This window comes from Ictidomys tridecemlineatus, chromosome 14 (assembly GCF_052094955.1).
Source record: "Ictidomys tridecemlineatus isolate mIctTri1 chromosome 14, mIctTri1.hap1, whole genome shotgun sequence".
NCBI classification, from domain to species: domain Eukaryota; kingdom Metazoa; phylum Chordata; class Mammalia; order Rodentia; family Sciuridae; genus Ictidomys; species Ictidomys tridecemlineatus.
This window is the reverse complement of record NC_135490.1, coordinates 14749479-14755574: the sequence shown is the minus strand read 5'-3', so window position 1 is coordinate 14755574 and position 6096 is coordinate 14749479.

Sequence of the window (6096 nt, the reverse complement as noted above, 5' to 3'; positions counted from 1 at the left end):
GGGCTCACTGCCCTTATTCTTCCTCTTCTCTGAAGTCGGCTTCAGAGGACGTGTAGAGGGGAGAGCTTAGTCAGGACAAAACAAGGAGTACCTGAGTTCTCTGCGCCACTTCTAACAGCAGGGCCTGCCTTACTCATGTAAGAAATATAAGTCTGCTCATGTGCCTTTGAGGGTTATCACGAGGCCCAGAGATTTTGTGTATAAAACCCTGGAACAGATCCTGTCTGTGGCAGGCAGGCACAGTAGGCTTCTTTTTATTAACAGAACTTTATTAAAACAGGTTTGCTTTATTACTCTCCCATAATACTCCACACTTATTGGGTAAGCAGCTCTCTTGCTAGTTTGTTACTTATTTCTTAATGAAAACATTTTCTTAGGGAGCCTTTGTATACCAGTTGCCAGCCTTCAATAAAAGACCAGTTAAAAAGACAAGGATCTTCAAAGGTGGGGTAACTAAATGACTCATGGAACATTTATTGCTTGCAGTTGACTGTCACTTCAGTGTGTGAGATTTCATGTAAGTGAAAAAATGTCTGCAGACTCCTGTCATAAATACCTCACTGAGATGTTGCTTTTCAGAATGAGTGGGTGGTGAGGTCAACAAAGCACTGTCAGCCTTTGAAGTTTGCTAACCAAGACTGCAGTGAGGGAAAGTGAGCTAAATCCAGTATTAGTTCCCAGACTTAAGTGAAACCATCACTTCTACAGCAAGAATAACCTAGGAAGGCAGTCTATGGAAGAGATTTTCCTTTTTGAGAAAACATAAGTACAAGAAAATGGGTTTTTAAAATGAAACATGTTCCTTATTAAGCTGCAAACCAGTTTTATTACAAATCATTTTTCCAGTTTTCAGTTGAACATCTCCCTGGGGCTTCAGCCGGCCATGTGGTATCCTTAGCTGCCCCTCCTCCAGGGAGCAGGTGACCTATGTTTAGATTCAGTGAGAAATCCCCATCATTATCACAGAGCTTTGTATCCCCACAAGAGTGGCAAAACTCCTGACCAGAAACCTTGGCAAATGTTTGCAGACACAAGCAGGATTCCCTATCCAAACTCCTAGAGCCTTTTATAAATGACAGTCCCTCCCTGATCAATCTGCTGCCGTTCCTATCTCAGGGAACAGCAAAGCATCTGACTGTGGCTAGCCCTGAGGCCAGAGGCCCAGATGAACAAGATTGGGGTTGTTTAGTCTGCAGGAGCCTGGGGGTCACTAGCCTAGAATAGCACATATAGCTCTGAGCTGTGGTGAGCAGCTGTAAGTCATGCACACGTGACTCGCCACTTTTCTCCAAAGGATTTCCTCTCCAAACTGCTAGAGCATTTTATAAATGTAATAGATTTGTAGTATTTCAAGTGGTCATGGCCTTGTAGCCCCTTACCAACAGATTTTTTTTTTTATGAGTAGATCACACAGAATGATCAAACATGAATTTACACCTGGTCCAATACCCTTTCCTTAGCACTGCATTGACTTCTAAAGGTCACTGTTCACAGAAGTAGAGTCTACAAATTTCCACCACTTTCTAGAAACCCAGGCTTTGTATTGTGGCTGAAGATGAGGATCTTGGGAGACAAAATGATGCCTGGGGCTGGGGTCAAGAACTTTGTGGCCCACACCAAAACGTTATGCTTGTAGGGGGAGGTAAGACCAGAAGTGGAGGGCAGACAGAGAAAACATCCAAGTACCTTTCTAAGAAGCTGAATTCTTCCGTTTCCACAAGAGGGCAGTCACTGACTGGCCAACCACTGAGCTCCAAGAGGGCCACAGAGATGCAGCTGGTAAGTTGCATCTGGGGAATCAGTGGTTCACTAAATCAAGGGTTACTTTTTGTGGAGTTACACGTTGGCCTAAGGACTATGGGCAATTGTCCTAATAAAAATAAACCCAAATGAACCAAAGTGGGTGCAGAGAGTGCTGGTCCTTAGAACCAAGAGGTCTGGGTTGGAGAGGTGGTGAGCCTAGGAGGTTCGGCTCTTCTGATAACTGAAGGGCTTTTTTTAAGTGTATGAAATGGCGAGATCCAGCTTCTGGTGAAGGTAGAACTGTTTTGAAGAGGAAGATCCCTCCTGAGTGGACATCTCTGGTAAGGTTGGAATGTTCTTCCTGAATCAAGTGAGACTTGCCTCCTCCCCATAACTTCCCACAGTGGTGTCCTTGGACCGTCCCCAGGACTTTCTCCCCAGTGGTACTCTCCCACAACTTTGGAGATAGTTGCCACTTCTTCTGTCTTTGGTCTAAGTTCTACTCCTAACCCATTACATTTTGTAGTCCCGGATGTGGAACATCCATAAAACTCTAAAATAAGCATATAAGCATATAATTAAAATAACATAGAAGTATATATTATAATTAATATGAATGATTATAATCATAAAGATCATATTAATATAGTTTATTAATTATATAGCTGTTATATGTTAAATATCATATGCTAATTATATGTAGTTCTAGATTATGATTTTCAACCTACTTTCGTACACAGTGTTAATTTTGTTGAAATAGTCAGAATTGGAAACTTGGGACTCAACAGTTAACCACGCCTCACGGTAAAAGAGTTACTTCTTCAGCCAGTGAATGGGATTTGAACCCAGACCTAGTTTTGTATAGGGATTTTTGTACATCTGTTCTTGGCTTTATGCCATCCAAAGAAGATGGTTTCCAGGATGGAGAAGCTTCACCTATGAGAATCAAGCTCTCCCAAGCCCATGATTGGAATTGGAGGCACACAGGCCTTGAACCTGGTCTTGGGACTGACTTCCCCTTGAAGCCAGGACGCTGACCCACACTCAGGTTATTGGAAACCTCAGTGTGCTCTGAGCTAAGATATTCTGTTCTTTGATTGTTATTTGCTTTTCCCCAGGATCTGCCCTGCAGATGGTCGTTTCATCAGTGGTTTACTTTATAGATATTCATTGTAGACACAAAATTTGAAAAGTACAGAGAAATACAAAGAAAAGAATCCCATACCCCAAACTCAGAGGAAATCGTTAACACGTATCAGCTAGACTCTTGATGATCATAATTTTACCCTTCTCTCTCTCACAGCCCATGTGTATGAGATGATGGCAATCATATCGGGAAGAGATGTGTTTAAACTATAAACTATCAATACATATATTTATGAAGCAGTGAGCCGTGTGGTCTAATCTGAGTGGTGTCAAAAAACAATATAGCTTATGTAACCCAAAACAGTCTCAAAGAATAACTTTTAGAAGCTATTTTTGTAAACAATTAAGAATTGTGATTCCCCAGCAGTACTTCTTAAAAGCCCCTTTCTTCCTGTGGGTCCACCATTCTGTGTCCTTCAGCCACTCTGACTTGTTCAAGCCTCAGGGTTGATTTCTGGAAACTGAGTAAACCCAACCTCCGCTGTGCTGCTTTCTGAGCCATCCCCCCCCCCCCGCCCTCTGTACCACCGTGAGACCTTGGGGACAGTGGCAAGACTGGATTTGATGAGAGGATGGGGAAGGAGACCAGGCTGAAGTGCGAGCCTGGCTGGAGAGGGGCAAGGTAAGGGCTAGAGAGTTTGTCCACTCGTTTCTGGGCCATCAGAAGAGAGATGGCGCCCAGGCAGAGCTCACCCCCAAGTGCTTTAACAAGCTGTGAAAATATCAGGGAGTTACCCAGGGGTTTTGCCAAGGAAGCAAGAAATGAAAGACATGCTTGAAGCCAGTTAGGGTTGGCATGAGACACTGAACAGAGACTTGGGCTTCTAGGTCCACACGAGGATCGGCTGTCATCAATCATGATGGAGCACGGAATGTGCCCTGAAGCACTAACAGAATACAGGACAAGAGACACCGCCTTGTGTGTGTTTGATACCAGCTTTTGTAAGGTGTAGTGCACATGCCATACCATTCACCCAGTCGAAGTGCCTCTCATGGTTTAATGTAGTCAAAGAGTTTTGCAGCCATTGCTACAACTAGCTTTATTACATTTGCATATTCCTCTTCTAAATCCGTACCCCGCCGACTCATGTCCCTCCACCTTACCTGCCTCTGTGGACTTGCCTGTTCTGAATGTCACATACTGAATCTTCAGTTCTTAGTGTCTGGCCTCTTCCACTTAGTAACATGATTCAGGGTTCATCCATGTTGAAGCATAGATCATGAATAACAGTTCATTATGTAAATACTACATTTTATTTAGCCATTACTGCTTGGTGGGCATTTGGGTTGTTTCCACACCAGGAAGACTCTGAACAATGTTGCAATGAACTTTCAGGTTCACCTTTTCCTTTCTCTTGGGTCTGTACTTAGGAGTGGAGCTGCTGGTCATGTGGTAACTCTGTTGAACCCTGTGAAGAACTTCCAGACTCTTCCCCGAGGTGGCTGAACCACTTTACATTCCTACAGGCAGTGTGGGTAGGGAGGGGTTAATGCCAAAGAATTTTGTTTGTTTGGGAAGCAAGTAATGTCTAATACTCTTATTTATTGGGCTTTTAAAGACATAGTTAATGTCATTTTTGTTTTTAAAGAGCCAGACTTATTTACTATGACACTCAAAGTGCTTTAATACAATTGAGACAAAGATACATAAATTTTGATTTCCCTTTTACTTAATTGCATTAAAAACTGCACTTATTAAGTATTCAAACAGCTTAATGACTATATAATGCTTTATCATAAATATATGTAAAGTGTTTTCTCTATTGTTTAACATTTAGGATTTTTTCAACTTTTCACTTTGGCTGTAATGAATTTGGTCGTATGTAAATATTTATATTCTGTAATATTAAAAGAGGCTTGGTATAGGACAAAGAGTATGAACACTGAGAAATCTCTCAAGTTACATCAGCAGACTTCACTTTAAAAAATGTATTAAATCTATTTCACTGCGTGAGCACTAATTTGTGTACCCTTTTTTTTTTTTTTTTAAGTACTGGGGTTTAAACCCATGGGTGCTTAATCCTAAGCCACACACTCAGCCCATTGTTTGAGACAGTGTCTGGCCAAGTTGCTTAGGACCTCCCTAAGTTGCTAAGGCTGGCCTCCAACTTGTGATTCTCCTGCCTCAGCCTCCCAAGTCTCTGGGATCACAGGTGTGCACAACTGAATCCAGCTAGATATTCCATTTATTTATTCATTTATTTATTTTGTACCAGGAATTGAACTCTGGGGCACTTGACCCAGTCCTATTTTGTATTTTATTTAGAGACAGGGTCTCACTGAGTTGCTTAATGCCTCTCTTTTGCTAAGGCTGGCTTTGAACTCATGATCTTCCTGCCTCAGCCTCCTGAGCCACTGGGATTACAGATGTGCGCCACCACGTCCTACTTGGGTATTCCTTTTTTAAAAAACAAAAATACCTCAATTTAAAGAGAAAATTTTTCTAGAAAACAGGGTTGCATATATAGAAAACTGTATTAATTTTTCATGTGATATCTTGATCTATTTTCCTGATGTGAACACACTTGTATAACCAGACTCAAATCACTAGAAAGGACATTTCCATCCCACCATGTGACCAACCATCCCTGTTTTTTCCTCCTTGGGGAATCCACTATTCCGACTTATAAAACCAAAAGGAGGAAATTTTTTTTTTGCTAGTTCAGTGCATTATATTAAAGTAAACCAAGTGACTGCGAAAATTCCCTTTCAGCCAATTGTATTTCTTCTGAAAATCCAGTCCATACTTTGCAGATAGGTGTCTATATCAAGGCCCCTGGGATTTCTAAATCCTGGGATTTCAGATTTGTCCTGGGGCTAGTGTGCCAGGCTGTGCCAGAATCCCTCTGCTCGGGGAACCCAGGGGCACATCTCTCACCTTCCTGCCCCTGGTGCACCATCAAACGCAGCCTGGACTGTGCGGGCAGCTGCACTTATTCCCCTGGAGGGAAGCCTGGAATGGGTGGGGAGCCTTTAGCTCAGCTCTGGGAGGGCCAGACAGTGTTCTCGACCAGCCTCTGGGCTTCCCTCCCACCCCCAGGGCTGCCTGTCTCTGCTCCCTGGTCCTCCCCTTACCCTAGAGCCCGGGAAATGCCCACATAGAGGAAGCGACATGACCACGGACTCAGGTGACCTGAGCTCTCTGGGGAGGCACTTAGTTCTCTTGCTGCCACACGAAAAGAACTAAGGAAAGAGGTTTCCCTCAAG